The following is a 14,186-nucleotide window of genomic DNA, read 5'->3' on the forward strand; positions in this document are numbered from 1 at the left end:
GAACTCATGGATTTTTAATTTCCTCTGGAAGGCAGGCACATGGATTCAGGGCTATCGTACACTAACTGTGTGTTTTTGGAGTTACTTTAACAATGGTACCTACTGTGAGGAAATGACACCGGGGGAAGTTTCTTTTTCCCAACCCTTTACCCATCTCTTTGGGTCTGCCCCACCAGTTTTTGAAGGGTTTAAATCCTCTCTGAATGCTAATGATATCATACAATGGCTGGTGCTGCTAATAGGCATATTCTATTTAGCATTCAGAGATAAGGGAAGATTGACCTGGATAACCACCCTGATACCTACCCCACAGAATAGGGATGATACCCCAGAGCCTGACTCTGCCCCACAGCCTGCCTCAGAAAGGACCCACCCGGATTGGGTTGAGGTTCTGGTAAAAGAGATAGGCCAAATGCTGAAAGAGTACATTTCCCCAGCTCATGAAAAACCCTCCCCCTGCCCCGAGAAGGCAGAGACTGATGGTGCAGCAGTGGAACCCACAGATGTTACAACTGTCCAGGTTCCAGCTGAACCACAAGGGCAGCCACAGCCAGCAGCAGTCGCCCCTGTGGAAACAAGGAAGTGTAAAGTGAAATCGTCAGATCCTGATATTAAGGGTAAGAAAGGAGGGTCCTCACAGTCCACAGAAGAGCCACAGGTTGAGATCATCACTGAGTCCCTGACATATGAAAGTCTACGTAATCTGCAAAAAGATATTGCACGACGAGGACGTGAGGCTTATACAGCCTGGCTACTTCGAGTCTGGGACCTTATGGGTACAGGTGTGCAACTGGATAGTGCTGAAGCAAGGAATTTGGGACCCTTGACCCAGGACTCAGGTATAAATCAGGTATTTGTAAGAGAGCAAAGGCCCCTTCCCCTTTGGGAACGACTTCTAATGAGTGTGAGAGAGAGATTTGTCCACAGAGACAGAATGCAAGAGCACAACAATAGAATGCGATGGAAGACCCTTGAGGAAGGAATCCAACAGTTGAGAGAAGTGGCAGTATTGGAAGTACTTTTTGGGAGGACCGGACAGCATGATAATGACCCCGACAAGGTTAAATGCACAGGGCACATGTTGTGGAATCTGGCAACTCATGGACCATCCCAATACGCCACATTCATCGCAACAATTAATGCCGAGGATAACCGAGAGACAGTGGGTTCTGTTGCCAACAAGCTCAGAAATTATGAAAGTATGACCAGTGGCCCAATGCAGGCTCATGTCTCTGCGGTGGTGAAGGAACTCAAAGAGGAGATGAGGGAAATGAGAGAGGAGATGAGAAGGAACAGTTCCCATGTAGCACCGGTGCGAGTCACAGGCCCCAGAATCAGAGCCCAACATTCCCCAGCGAGAGAGAGAGGGTACACCCCTCGAGCTGACCTGTGGTTTTATCTGCGGGACCATGGGGAGGACATGGGAGCGTGGCATGGGAAACCTACTTCTGTCCTGGCAGCACGGGTACGTGAGCTCAAGGAGAGAAACGCTAACAGAGGGAGTTCCACTAGAATGAAGGTAGCCTCAGCCTCCCATGAGCAAGCTGCCAGGTATTACGGAGGTGGGAATGCTGTGTCAGATTCCCTCGAAGGAACCTCTACCATGTACGTCCAAGAAGGGAATAATAACCAGTGCTAGAGGGGCCCTGCCTCTAGCCAGGAAGAGGCACGGGAAAATCGGGTTTTTTGGACTGTGTGGATTCGATGGCCTGGCACATCAGAGCCACAAAAATATGAAGCTTTAGTAGATACTGGGTCGCAGTGTACTCTAATGCCATCAGGACATGTGGGGGCAGAACCGATTTCCATTGCCGGGATGACGGGGGGATCACAGGAACTGACTCTGGTTGAAGCCGAGGTGAGCCTGACCGGGAAGGAGTGGCGGAAACTTCCGATTGTGACCGGCCCAGAGGCTCCATGTATTCTGGGCATGGACTTCCTCAGGAATGGATATTATAAAGACCCTAAAGGACTCAGATGGGCTTTTGGAATAGCTGCTGTGGAGACAGAGAACATTAAGCAGTTGAACACCTTGCCGGGACTATCAGAGAACCCATCTGCAGTGGGACTCCTGAAGGTAGAAGAACAACAAGTACCTGTTGCCACCTCGGCAGTGCACCGTCGGCAGTATCGGACAAATCGGGACGCCGTGATCCCCATCCACAAGATGATCCGTGAGCTGGAGAGCCAAGGGGTGGTCAGCAAAACCCACTCACCCTTCAACAGCCCCATCTGACCTGTGCGCAAGTCTGATGGAGAATGGAGACTGATTGTGGACTATCGTGCATTGAATGAAGTGACTCCACCGCTGAGCGCTGCTGTGCCGGACATGCTGGAACTTCAGTACGAGCTGGAGTCCAAGGCAGCGAGGTGGTATGCCACTATTGACATTGCCAATGCATTTTTCTCCATTCCTCTGGCTGCAGAATGCAGGCCTCAGTTTGCTTTCACCTGGAGGGGCGTGCAGTACACCTGGAACCGGCTGCCCCAGGGGTGGAAACACAGCCCCACCATCTGCCATGGGCTGATCCAGGCTGCACTGGAGAAAGGTGAGGCTCCGGAACATCTACAGTACATTGATGACATCATTGTGTGGGGAAAGACTGCAGCTGAAGTGTTCGAGAAAGGAGAGAGGATCATCCAGATTTTGCTGAAAGCCGGGTTTGCCATCAAGAAGAGCAAAGTCAAGGGACCTGCCAGAGAGATCCAGTTCCTGGGAGTAAAGTGGCAAGATGGACGGCGGCAGATCCCCACTGAGGTCATTGATAAGATCACAGCAATGTCTCCACCGACCAGCAAAAAGGAAACACAAGCTTTCCTAGGAGCCATAGGTTTTTGGAGGATGCACATTCCTGAGTACAGTCAGATCGTGAGCCCTCTCTACCTGGTTACCCGCAAGAAAAACAATTTCCACTGGGGCCCTGAACAGCAACAAGCCTTTGCCCAGATCAAGCAGGAGATTGCTCATGCAGTAGCCCTTGGCCCAGTCAGGACGGGACCAGATGTGAAGAATGTGCTTTATTCTGCAGCCGGGAACAACGGTTTGTCCTGGAGCCTTTGGCAGAAGGTGCCAGGGGAGACCCGAGGCCGACCACTGGGATTCTGGAGTCGAAGTAACAGAGGATCTGAAGCCAACTACACTCCCACAGAGAAGGAGATCTTGGCCGCCTATGAAGGAGTTCAAGCCGCCTCAGAAGTGATTGGCACAGAAGCACAACTCCTCTTGGCACCCCGACTACCAGTGCTGGGGTGGATGTTTAAAGGAAAGGCTCCCTCCACGCACCATGCCACCGATGCCACATGGAGCAAATGGATTGCCCTCATCACACAGCGTGCCCGTATTGGAAACCCAAATCGCCCTGGGATTTTGGAGATAATTACAAACTGGCCGGAAGGAGAAAACTTCGGTTTCACGGACGAAGAGGAGCAGGTACAAGTGACACGAGCTGAAGAAGCTCCTCCATACAACCAACTGCCAGCAGAAGAAACACACTACGCTCTCTTCACTGACGGTTCCTGTCGCATCGTGGGAATGAACCGTAAGTGGAAAGCAGCCGTATGGAGCCCCACACGACAGGTTGCAGAAGCCACTGAAGGAGAAGGGGGATCAAGTCAGCTTGCTGAACTCAAAGCTGTTCAATTAGCCCTTGACATTGCTGAAAGAGAGAAGTGGCCAAAGCTCTACCTCTACACTGATTCGTGGATGGTAGCCAATGCTCTGTGGGGCTGGCTGGAAAGGTGGAAAAAGGCCAACTGGCAGCGTAGAGGAAAACCAATCTGGGCTGCTGATGAATGGAAGGACGTTGCCACTCGTGTAGAGAAGCTGCCTGTGAAAGTCCGCCATGTAGATGCCCATGTTCCCAAGAGTCGGGCTAATGAGGAACACCAAAACAACAAGCAGGTAGATCAGGCTGCCAAGATAGAAGTGTCAAAGATAGATTTAGATTGGCAACACAAGGGAGAGTTGTTCCTAGCCCGATGGGCCCATGATGCCTCGGGTCATCAGGGCAGAGATGCCACCTATAAGTGGGCCCGAGACCGAGGGGTGGATTTAACCATGGACAGTATTTCTCAGGTTATCCATGACTGTGAGACATGTGCTGCAATCAAGCAAGCCAAGCGGGTGAAGCCCTTATGGTATGGTGGGCGGTGGTCCAAATATAAATATGGGGAAGCCTGGCAGATTGACTACATCACCCTTCCCCAAACCCGCCAGGGCAAGCGTTATGTGCTAACCATAGTGGAAGCCACCACTGGATGGTTGGAGACCTACCCTGTGCCTCATGCTACTGCCCGGAACACCATCCTGCGCCTGGAAAAACAAGTCCTGTGGAGACATGGCACCCCTGAGAGAATCGAGTCGGACAATGGGACTCATTTCAAGAATAGTCTTATAAGCACCTGGGCTAGAGAACATGGCATTGAGTGGGTGTACCATATTCCTTATCATGCACCAGCGGCCGGGAAAGTTGAACGGTGCAATGGCCTGCTTAAAACTACCTTGAAAGCACTGGGTGGGGGAACCTTTAAGAATTGGGATACTAATTTAGCAAAGGCCACCTGGTTGGTGAACACTCGAGGTTCCACCAACCGAGCAGGTCCTGCCCAATCTGAGCCCTTGCAAAAGACAGACGGAGATAAGGTTCCAGTGGTACACATGAGAGGTATGCTGGGAAAAACTGTTTGGATTAATCCTGCCTCCAGCAAAGACAATCCCATCCGTGGGGTTGTCTTCGCTCAGGGACCAGGTTGCACCTGGTGGGTGATGCAAAAGGATGGAGAGACCCGATGCATACCTCAAGGGGACCTTGTTTTGGGGTGAACTATCCATGACAATGTGGCTGCATCCATATTTGCATATATATATATGTATTTTTAATAGTTAAAACTCAATGTAATATGTTTGTATGGGAAAAAAATTCGAGGTGGATAATGTTGGGGGTTGGGTTTGTTCCTTCTTTCTCTGGGGAATTTTTTCCCCACGGGTTGCCAAGGGGACCGGGTGTTGGATACTTGAGAGTGCTTGGCTGAAACAAAGAGATGGACAAAAGGTGGAAGGGGGAGATAACGCAGGTAAAAGACACAGCTTGAGGCAGCTGCGTGCTTTTCTGCTTCCGGCGTTCGGGAGACGCGTGTCGGCCGCTCCTCGAGGATCTCAGCCGCCGCAAAGCACGCCGAGGAGAAGCTGGGCGCTTTCTGCCTCGCCTTCGAGCTTCTTCGGCGCTGCTGCTCTTGCTGCAGTGTGACCCTGCACCCCCTGCGCTGTCGGGACATCCTGCCCCTGCCTGCCGGGACACCCTGCCATCCCAGCTACCAGCCCGGGACTTTTCCACTGTTCCAGCTTGGTGCTCTGAGGATCCTGCAGGGACACCGAAACCAAACTGCCCTGGGTTTTGTGAAACAAAGCCCTCAAGGTTCTTGGTACTGTTGTCGTTTGTCATTAATGCTGTAGTTGTTTGGTGGGGGGGGAGTTTTTTTTTTTTGTGTTTGTTTGCTTTGTATTACATACTAGTAAAGAACTGCTATTCCTATTTCCCAAATCTTTGCCAAAGAGCCTCTGATTGTAATTTTACCTAGCAGATACCTGTCTTCCTAAACCAAGACAGCACGGCAGGCTTGTGAATTCCTTAGCAAACCTATTATTTTCTTCTTTTCTGAAGTATGTCTGTGAAATGTTTTGAAGTTTTATATTGGAAAATATTTTTCTGCAAAACACATTTTAGTGGGAATAAATAAAAATGCCAACTAGTATAAAGATGGAATCATGTCTTTAGGAATTTATACTAGAATAATCTTGAATCTAGAGGAAACTTGAATGTGGGGAGGAGAGTGGAGGTAGTGAAAATCTGAGAGGGTTTTTGCTCGCACCAGTTGTGTTTTCATGCTGTTTACTTGGGGTAATATAGTTCATGCTGCACTGCAAAACTTTTAGGTGCCTTCAGCATGTTGAATAAGAAGCTGTAGTTTTATAAAACAGCATTTATTTTGTTGTGGATGGGCTGCTTTATCACCTACATACAAGGACTTGCAATCACATACGTTGTATCTCGTGTTAAACAAGGATTTAGGAGAACTCCATGGAGTTCAATGAGCCCATTTCTAGCTGTGTTGACAGCAGATTTCTACCCAGATGCCGGATAAGCATACTTGGTATTTTGAAAAGTTTTTCCAGGCTCCAGCTCTTTAGAAGCAGGCACTTAATGAGCTTCTGTGTATTTCGCAACCTTCATCAGATGCCTTTACATCAACTTGTGCAGGCTGCCTTTGGGCTCGTATGAAAAATCAGGCATACGTTCTAAAATGTGAGAATGCTTTTTTTCTCTGTGAATGTTTGAGGGATCTCGTGCTCTTTTACCACAATTTAGTTGTTCAAGGCTAAGGTGCTCTGGTCCCAGGGAAAATCCATAGGATGTTGCCATTACGGCCGTGTCTGTCAATTACAGCCAGATTCAGGCGGTCATGTAGGATTGTAAATTTGTGCCAACCAGTCACAGATGTTTCAGCTGTGCAAACATGTGGCACTATTTATTCTACTCTTTTTTCATAAAGGCCACAGGGGGGAAAACATTGTCCCTACCCAGAGACTGCAGCCGTTCTCCTGAAAGCACCTTTCAATCTTCCTCTCCACACTGGGATGATGGCATTAGGTCATTTTTAGCCCTCACATGTTTGTTTCAAACTCCCACAGCTCACAAAATTAATTTCTGTTGGGAACACAATGTGGTGATGAGGCAGGTTATTCTGGCTGGGCTTTTCCTTTATCTGCTATACAAAGCAACTGATTCACTTTCTATTAATTACCACCAGCTATGGGGACTGCCTGGTGTTTTTCCTTTGGATTTTCAGCCTTTTGAGCTCGTTCTCAGGTTTGCTGTTTGGAAAAGCAGAGATGACAGGAGTGGGAAGGAAGGATACAGGAGAAAGAGGCTGACTTACCCAAACCTTAAAGCACATCTCAGCTGGGAATGGTTATTGTGTGGAGCACTATATTTTACTTAAATACAGCACAATATTACTTGTCTCAACTTCCCCCCCCCCCCCAAACCCCATGAAAGGAAATTCTAAAAAATTGCTTTTTAGCTAATTATAAGAAATCCAATAACACTAGCAGCTTATTTCTTTCTGACTAAATGTAATGTGATTGGAGCATTGCTTCATCAGGAGAATGACCTAATACAATAGCTCATTGAACCATGAAAGATTCATTAAAACTACCTTGCAAGGGGATTTTTTGGGCAATGTTTTATGTGGTGGACTTTTTTTCTTTTAAAAATGACTCCCAAGTCTAAAGCAGTTACTGCATGTAGTTGTAATCAATTTTGTAACACTAGGCAACAGAACTGGTTTTTAATTACCTATTATGTTCTAAAGATGTTACAGAAAAATCCTCACAGCTGAGCTGCACTTCATTTGTTGGAGGCTGAGGTTTGCAGCCAGGTGACTTTGCAAAATACCCAGATGTTACACACTGGGATTTTGCACAAAACTTCAGGAGTTGGTGATAATTTTCAAACTGCCAGAAAATTTCCATTTCCTGCTGACCTAAATGAAAAAATCTATCCCTTTCCTGAGATGTGAGTGGCAATGTGTCTGTACAACTTTTAGAGTTGGTTTCTCACAAAGGGTACATGATGCCCATTTACCCCTCAGCTTTGTATCTATTACTAAATGATGCATTTTAAACTGTTCTTTGTATCCATGATAACTGTGGGTTCTGAAACAGTAGAGACTTTAATACACTAAGCTTGAGGTATAAAAATGAGGCTTCTGTCAGAAAAAAATACGGACTGACTTACAACCTCTATAATTAAGGTGTAAGGAAATCTCAAGCTGTTAAAATTTATTTTGAACTACCCTAAAACATTACATCCAACAAGACAATATCCAATAACAGTAAGAGAAGGGGCAGAAGGTAAGATGATGGTTTGCAAATGCATAAAAAAAGAAACTAAAAAAACTAGATATGGAATTCTAGAGTTCAGTTCAATTGATGTAACTGTCCCCATCATCCTTTCTGCTGCCAGTAGGAAAATGTCCAGAGCATGTGTTTAAGCAACACGCACTAAAGCCTGTGGGCGTGTTTGACTATTTCTGGCAGTGTGCACAAACCCAGGCTGCCTCCACAGGTGAGAGAAGTAAATGCTCTTTCCTCCTGAGATACATCTGAAAAAATCCTAAAAGGAGCACCTTGTAATCTGGGGAAAAACCAAAAGGTTTCTCTTTCTACTGAAATCTTGGAGTGAAATAAAAGGAACCTGCAGAAATCAGCCTCTCTCTTTCTTTACACTGAGTTACTGAGCCCTGCGCCTCTCAGGGTCGTTCACCTGCTGCCCCAAAGCGTTTCCTAGGTGTTCAAACAACAACAGCAACATTAAAATATGAACTAACACTCAAATAACAGCAGTTCCCTGCTTTGGCAGGCTTTTCCCTCAGGGCAAACCATCTTTTGCCACTTTTCTTTTGCAGAGCAGAAGAGCAGGAGAGGCTCAGGAGACAGAAGGACGATGATTTGACCAAATTGCTGCCAAAAGCTGAAGCCTTTAGTTTAAGGAAAAAATACCTGTCCAAACTTGGAACTCAGGTATCACTGATTAAAAACCAGAATGCTGAGGGGTTTATTTAAAGGATTTGGTTGTTTTTACCAGCCAGCAACTCCACCTCTGAGTGAAATCCCTGGAGTTTGTTCTCAGGAAGAAACCTCCCAATAATGAAAAATCTAATGAAGAGAAAGGATTCGAAGGTTGGCCTGTTTCAGAAGCTGAGGAATGTCTTGAATTTTATTTTTTTGCAGCTCCCAGCTCATTACTCCTCCTGTTTCTCAACCCTGGCCCACAGAAGTGTGTTGAAATAGCAGCTTGGCCCTGTGGAGAAGCAGGAATACACTGAATTTCCTGGGACGCAGAGCCCAGCGCCAGCAGATGCTCCATGCTTTGCTGCAAGCCTAGATCCTAGATTTCCAATATTGCCTAAAAACTCCTCCTTCCTGGGCAATCCAGAGGACCCTGATGGGGGATTGTGGCTCTGGTGGAACCTCTGAGTGCCTGCTCCAGCCTCTTGGCTCTAATTACTCCGTGAGTAGCTGAGTCAGGGGCCAGGGGTGTATCTCTGGCTGTGAAATGGGAAAATTCCATCAGGAAAGTGCTGGGATGAGCCTGGAGGGAGGTGGGGCTTCTCCAGCCTCTCCTTCTTGGACACCTTCCTTGCTCTGCTTCGTTTTTCTGGGGGAGGAAAAGGTGAGGAGAAGCTCCCCAGGGAATATTGCAGAGGAATCTCCAGTTCCAGAAGTACAAAAAGTGCTCAGCCTCAGGAATTTATCCCAGCTCAGGAACAGCAATAACCTCTCCAAGCCTGAACAATGTGAAAACCAGTTTATTTTTTAAGACTTAGTGACTAAAACCAATAAAAAGAGTTAATGCAAGGACTGGATTTTGCTTCCGGAGGGAAAAGCCTTGAATTCCATGCTGGAACTCATCATTTTCCCATCATTTCAGTGGAAAGCTCTTTGCTGAACAGGGACTTCCCAGGGCTCCTGCAGAGTGCGCTTTGCTTTGCTTTAATTACTCCTGGAGGTAATTGGATCAATTATCTCTGACCCGAGCTGAGCTTGCTGTAAAGGGGCAGGAGGTTTGTGAAGCCCCAGGAATGGGGAACATTCCTGAGACACTCCAGGGAATGTTCCTGGGATGGCTCCAGGGAATCCTGGTGTGCCACAAACAGCTCAGGAGCCTTTAACATTTGTTTGGCTGCAGGGAGAGGAGTCTGCTAGAATCAAAAATGCTGCATTTGATGTAGAATATCCTGAATTTCATCGTTTTAATCTAAGCAGAACTCCCAGTCTTAAAGCTTGGTTTTAAAAGAGATTTTTGTGCAGTGGAGATTTCTTTGACATGCCTGGAAAATTCTCATCTTCCCAAGGGACATTTTGGATGAAAGTTCTGGATTCTGGAGGACAATGAAGGGACCCAAAGGAGCAGTTTGGGAGCTCCCTGTCCCCCTGAGCTGTCCTGGTCCTTTCTGGGCTCCTTGGGACCAGCCCTGAGGCTTTGATTGGACGCTTTCCTTGTGAATTTGGGGTGGTTTTTAAAGAAAACCTTTCGTTGGACACTGTCACCTGTGCTTTTTGGTTGTTGAGGGTTCTGGTGTTGCCTTTGGAGGCTTTGGGAAGGGAACTTTATCCCAAGAAATCCTCCCTTTTCCAGGGACCTCTCACTAGAGGTCAGCACTGCCACGCTGCTGGCTCGGGAATGTTGGATGGTTGGGATTAAAACCGCTGAGGCTGCAGCTGCTGGGGCTTGTTTGGGTGCCTGATGTGCACCAGCCTTGGTCCTGGCACGGGGTGTCCATCCTGGGGTGTCCATTCCTGGCAGTGTCCAAGGCCGGGCTGGACATTGGGGTTTGGAGCACCCTGGTGTGGTGGAAGGTGATTTTGAAGGTCCTTCCAGCCCAAACCAGTCTGTGATCCCATGGAACAGAGTCCAGTCTTTGGGAAAAGCACCTCAGTGCCTTCAATCAACTTCTCTTTGAATGTTTATTAATGGAAGGCAAAGCAAAGGGATGAGCTGGGAGGGAAAAAAGGGGAGGGGCATGGTCTGAGGGCTGAAGACATGGAGCTGTCAAAAGGGAGGAAGGGTGGAGGGAAAAGGGACGGATGGTGTAGCAAGGCAGGGAGAGGGTTGAAGGCACAGGAGCTTCCCACAGGCATCAGCTGCGTCAATCATCAGCTGTGCCTGGAGCTCCGGCTTCTCCGTCTCCAGGCGGTCTCATCTTCTGTGGCCCCTGAAGGTCTTCTAAGGCCACCAGTTCTTCTGAGCCAGCAGATGACTGCAGTTCTGCAATTCGCTCCTCGAACATCAGCTGGACAAAGAGGCTTATCTGGGAGGGGCTGTCGTCGTCTCTCAGGGCCTGAAGAGCTGGAAGAGACAGGCACAGAGCCCTGGTCAGAGCCCGGATGTGCGGGGGTCCAAGGAGACCCTCCTGCCAAGGGCCATCCGAGCCAGCTCCTGCCGTGGCCACCACAAGAGAGGAGAGAGGGGCCAACGGGATTCGCCGCAAGGTGCTCAACACGAATCGCCCCGCCCGCGTCCCCGAAATCTCTCCGTGTTCCGCGCACGCCAGCCCTTGTCCGCACAGGGAGCCAGGCCCTCCGCAGGCAGGACAGCGATTGCAGCCCCCTGCGCGAGCATTGCGGCTCCCCCCGGCAGCCCCGCTGAGAGCCCGCTGCCCTCACTCACCCTCGCTGAGGGCCTGGAGCTCTTCCTTCTGCCTCATCAGGCACAGCCCGGCGATCCCTGGGAACACAGAGCCTGTCAGGGCCCCAGCGGCACGGCGCCCTGCCAGCGGCGCTGCCAGCCCTGTGGCCACACGGCCTCCTGCCCCGGCAGGGCTCGGCCCGGGCCCTTGCCGCATCCTGCCGCCCCAGGGCACGGCCGCAGAGGGCGGCAGCAGCCCCGAGGGCAGGCGCGGCTCCACGGCGCCGGGCGCAGATGCCGCTGCCGGGACGGAGGCAGGGGCTGGGGCTGGGGCTGAGGCCGGGGCTGGGGCTGGGGCTGGGGCTGAGGCCGGGGCTGGGGCTGGGAGGGAGCCGGGGCTCGTGGCTCACCGATGAGCTTGATGGCCGCCTCTCGCAGGGGCTCCTGTGGGTGCTCCAGGTAGGGCAGGGCCAGGCGCAGGTGTTCGGCCGCTCGACTCCTGTCGTCTGCCAGCTGGAGAGAACGGCAGGAGGGAGGGAAGGGTTGGCGCGGGCTCAGCCCCTCGGCCTGGCGCTCCCTGCACCCAGCCCCGGCCTGCGCTGCCCGCACAGCCCCGAGGCCCGGCCAGCGGGCGCCGGGCTCCGGAGGGGGCGGAGGGCCGGGTGCTGCCCGGGGAGCCGCGGTGCCGCCCCGCCCCGCGGCCCCGCTGGGCCGGCGCTCCGTCGGCGCCTGACTCGGGGCCACAGGAGCCTGGAGAAGAGCCCGCGCGGCCCCACGGAAGGGAGCGGCGTGTGGGGCGCAGGCCGGAGCTCCTGCGTGCGGCGCTGGGCAGGGGCCACGGCTGCCAGCCCCGCACACCGAGCCCCACCGTCAGGGGGCTTCTCCAGAGGCCGTCCTTACCACACACTCGGCGAACTTGAACAGCTTCTCTGTCTTCAGCACGTGCTCGAGGTCGCTCCTCTTCAGGAAGCCGGCCGCACAATGCAGCGTTTCCCGAGAGGTCTGGAGAGCAGCAGAGACGGGAGCTGGCAGCGCAGCCCAGCCCAGGGCACGGGCCCTGCGTCCCTGCGCCGGGGCCAGCAGGAGGCTGTGAGCCGGGAGAGGTGCCCGGGCAGGAGGCAGCCGACCCCCTGTCAGGGATGCACCGGCATCACACAACGCCTCACCTTGGCCACGCGCCCGTTCACCTCGTGGCAGTGCAAATAGAGTGGGAGCAGGCTCTGGCTCACAACTGTGTTCAGTGGCTCTTTGCCCTCATCCACTACCAAGCCCATCACCTTTTGGAAAAGCTGAATGGAGAGCAGCTGCACGTGGCTGTTGTCCTGAAGGAAAGGAAGCGGAAGAGGCCTCAGCACCAATTTCTCCAGCCCAGCTGGGCAAAAGCCTAAAAATCCCCAGGGCACAAAGTTTCTGGGAAGCAGCTAATGCCCGTGGCACACAGAGCCTTACATTTCCAAAGAGCGACAGGAGGAGGTCGGCTAGCTTCAGGGCAGTGGTCCTGCCGATCACGGAGTCTTTCCGCTGGCACACATTGGTGAGCGCAGAGAGGGACATGGCGACCACCTCTCCATCGGCATCACCAAGCCGCTCCAGGAGGCTTGGAAGCAGGCTGCGTACACCTCCGGCCTGTATGGAACACAAGGCTGTGCTGGGAAGCCACCAACAGCTGCAGCGCTAACATCGCCCTGGCTCTGCAAGCCCAGCCTGCCGCTGCAGGGCCCAGAGGCCAAAGGCCTGTCCCGAAGCACTCGAGCAGCTGGAGCAGGAGGCAGGAGAGCTGGGAGCAGCTGCCTCAGCTCCTGAAGCCCAGCCAGCCCAAGGGGCTGCTTTCCCCAGCGCAGCTTCAGCCGCTGCCCCCTTCTCACCATCGAGGGCTCCTGGCCGTGGCCTGAGGGGGGCTCCTGATCCTGGGAGGCCTACAGCCCTGGCCCCAAGCTGCTTACCTGCTGCTGCAGAGGAGTAACAGTCTCTTTGATAAACTCCATAGTGGGAGCATTACTCTCAGTCCGAGTGGGCATGGCATCAGTATTTGCCATGCCCTGAGTCTCTCCCGTGTTGGTGTCTCTGGAGCCCACGGCCTCAGTCACTGCCACTTCTGTATTTGCTGCGTCATTGATTGCAGCATCCGAGTCTTCTGAGTGCTGAGCCAAATCTGGGCTGACATTGGGCTCTGCCTGGAGCTCAGTCAGCCTGCGGTCAGGCTCAGCTGTTGCACGGGTTCTGGTCATCCTACGCCGAATGGGCACGAGCCTCCGGAACATCTGCAGGAGAGCAAAGGACAGGGAAGAGAGACACGTTCCACGGAGTGCTCCAAGCGCGGAGCTCGGCCGAGCAGTGACAGCAGGCCCAGCCCAGGCGGGGATGGCTGCACGTACCTTCAGTGATCTGCGGAAGCGGCCACGGGTGGGCTTCTTCTCCTGTGTCTGCTCCATGGTTGCATCTGGCAAAGAGCGAGCGCAGCCAGAGCTGAGGGGTTGCAGGAGAGGCCAGAGAAGCCAGCCCTGCTCTCCCCAGGCAGGGACAGCCCCAGGATGCCCCAGGGGATGGAGCACAGCTGCTGCAGGGGCAGCCTCGGCCCCTCTTCCATCCTGTCAGTGGGCAGAATGGGAATGGGGTTGGGATGGGGCCAAGCTCTCCGCAGCCATCGGCCTTGTGGCCTGGCTCTGCCACTCACCATCCTGCTGTGGCTGGAAGTGCTCCAGCTCTTGAGGGGGTTGTGCTGGAGCATCTCCAGGGCTTGTATTTCTTTTCCCCCAGCAAACTGTGAGGAGGTCGCGAAATCTGCCCACCATGTCAGTGTCTGGCCTCGAGGGCACCTTCAGACAGATGTCGCTGAGGAAACTAGGGAAAGCTCTGAGGCAACAAGTCGTGCAGTTGTGCCTTGAAGGCACCTGCGACAAAGAAGCCTCAGGAAGGCTGCAGGACAGCAAGTCCTGCACACTGGTCTTGAAGGGTCCTGCCACAATGACAGGAGATTCCTCGTGGTGCTTCAGGTCA

Source organism: Chamaea fasciata, unplaced genomic scaffold (assembly GCF_029207755.1).
Source record: "Chamaea fasciata isolate MVZ Bird 193981 ecotype frontalis unplaced genomic scaffold, bChaFas1.0.hap1 SCAF_10, whole genome shotgun sequence".
NCBI lineage: Eukaryota > Metazoa > Chordata > Aves > Passeriformes > Sylviidae > Chamaea > Chamaea fasciata.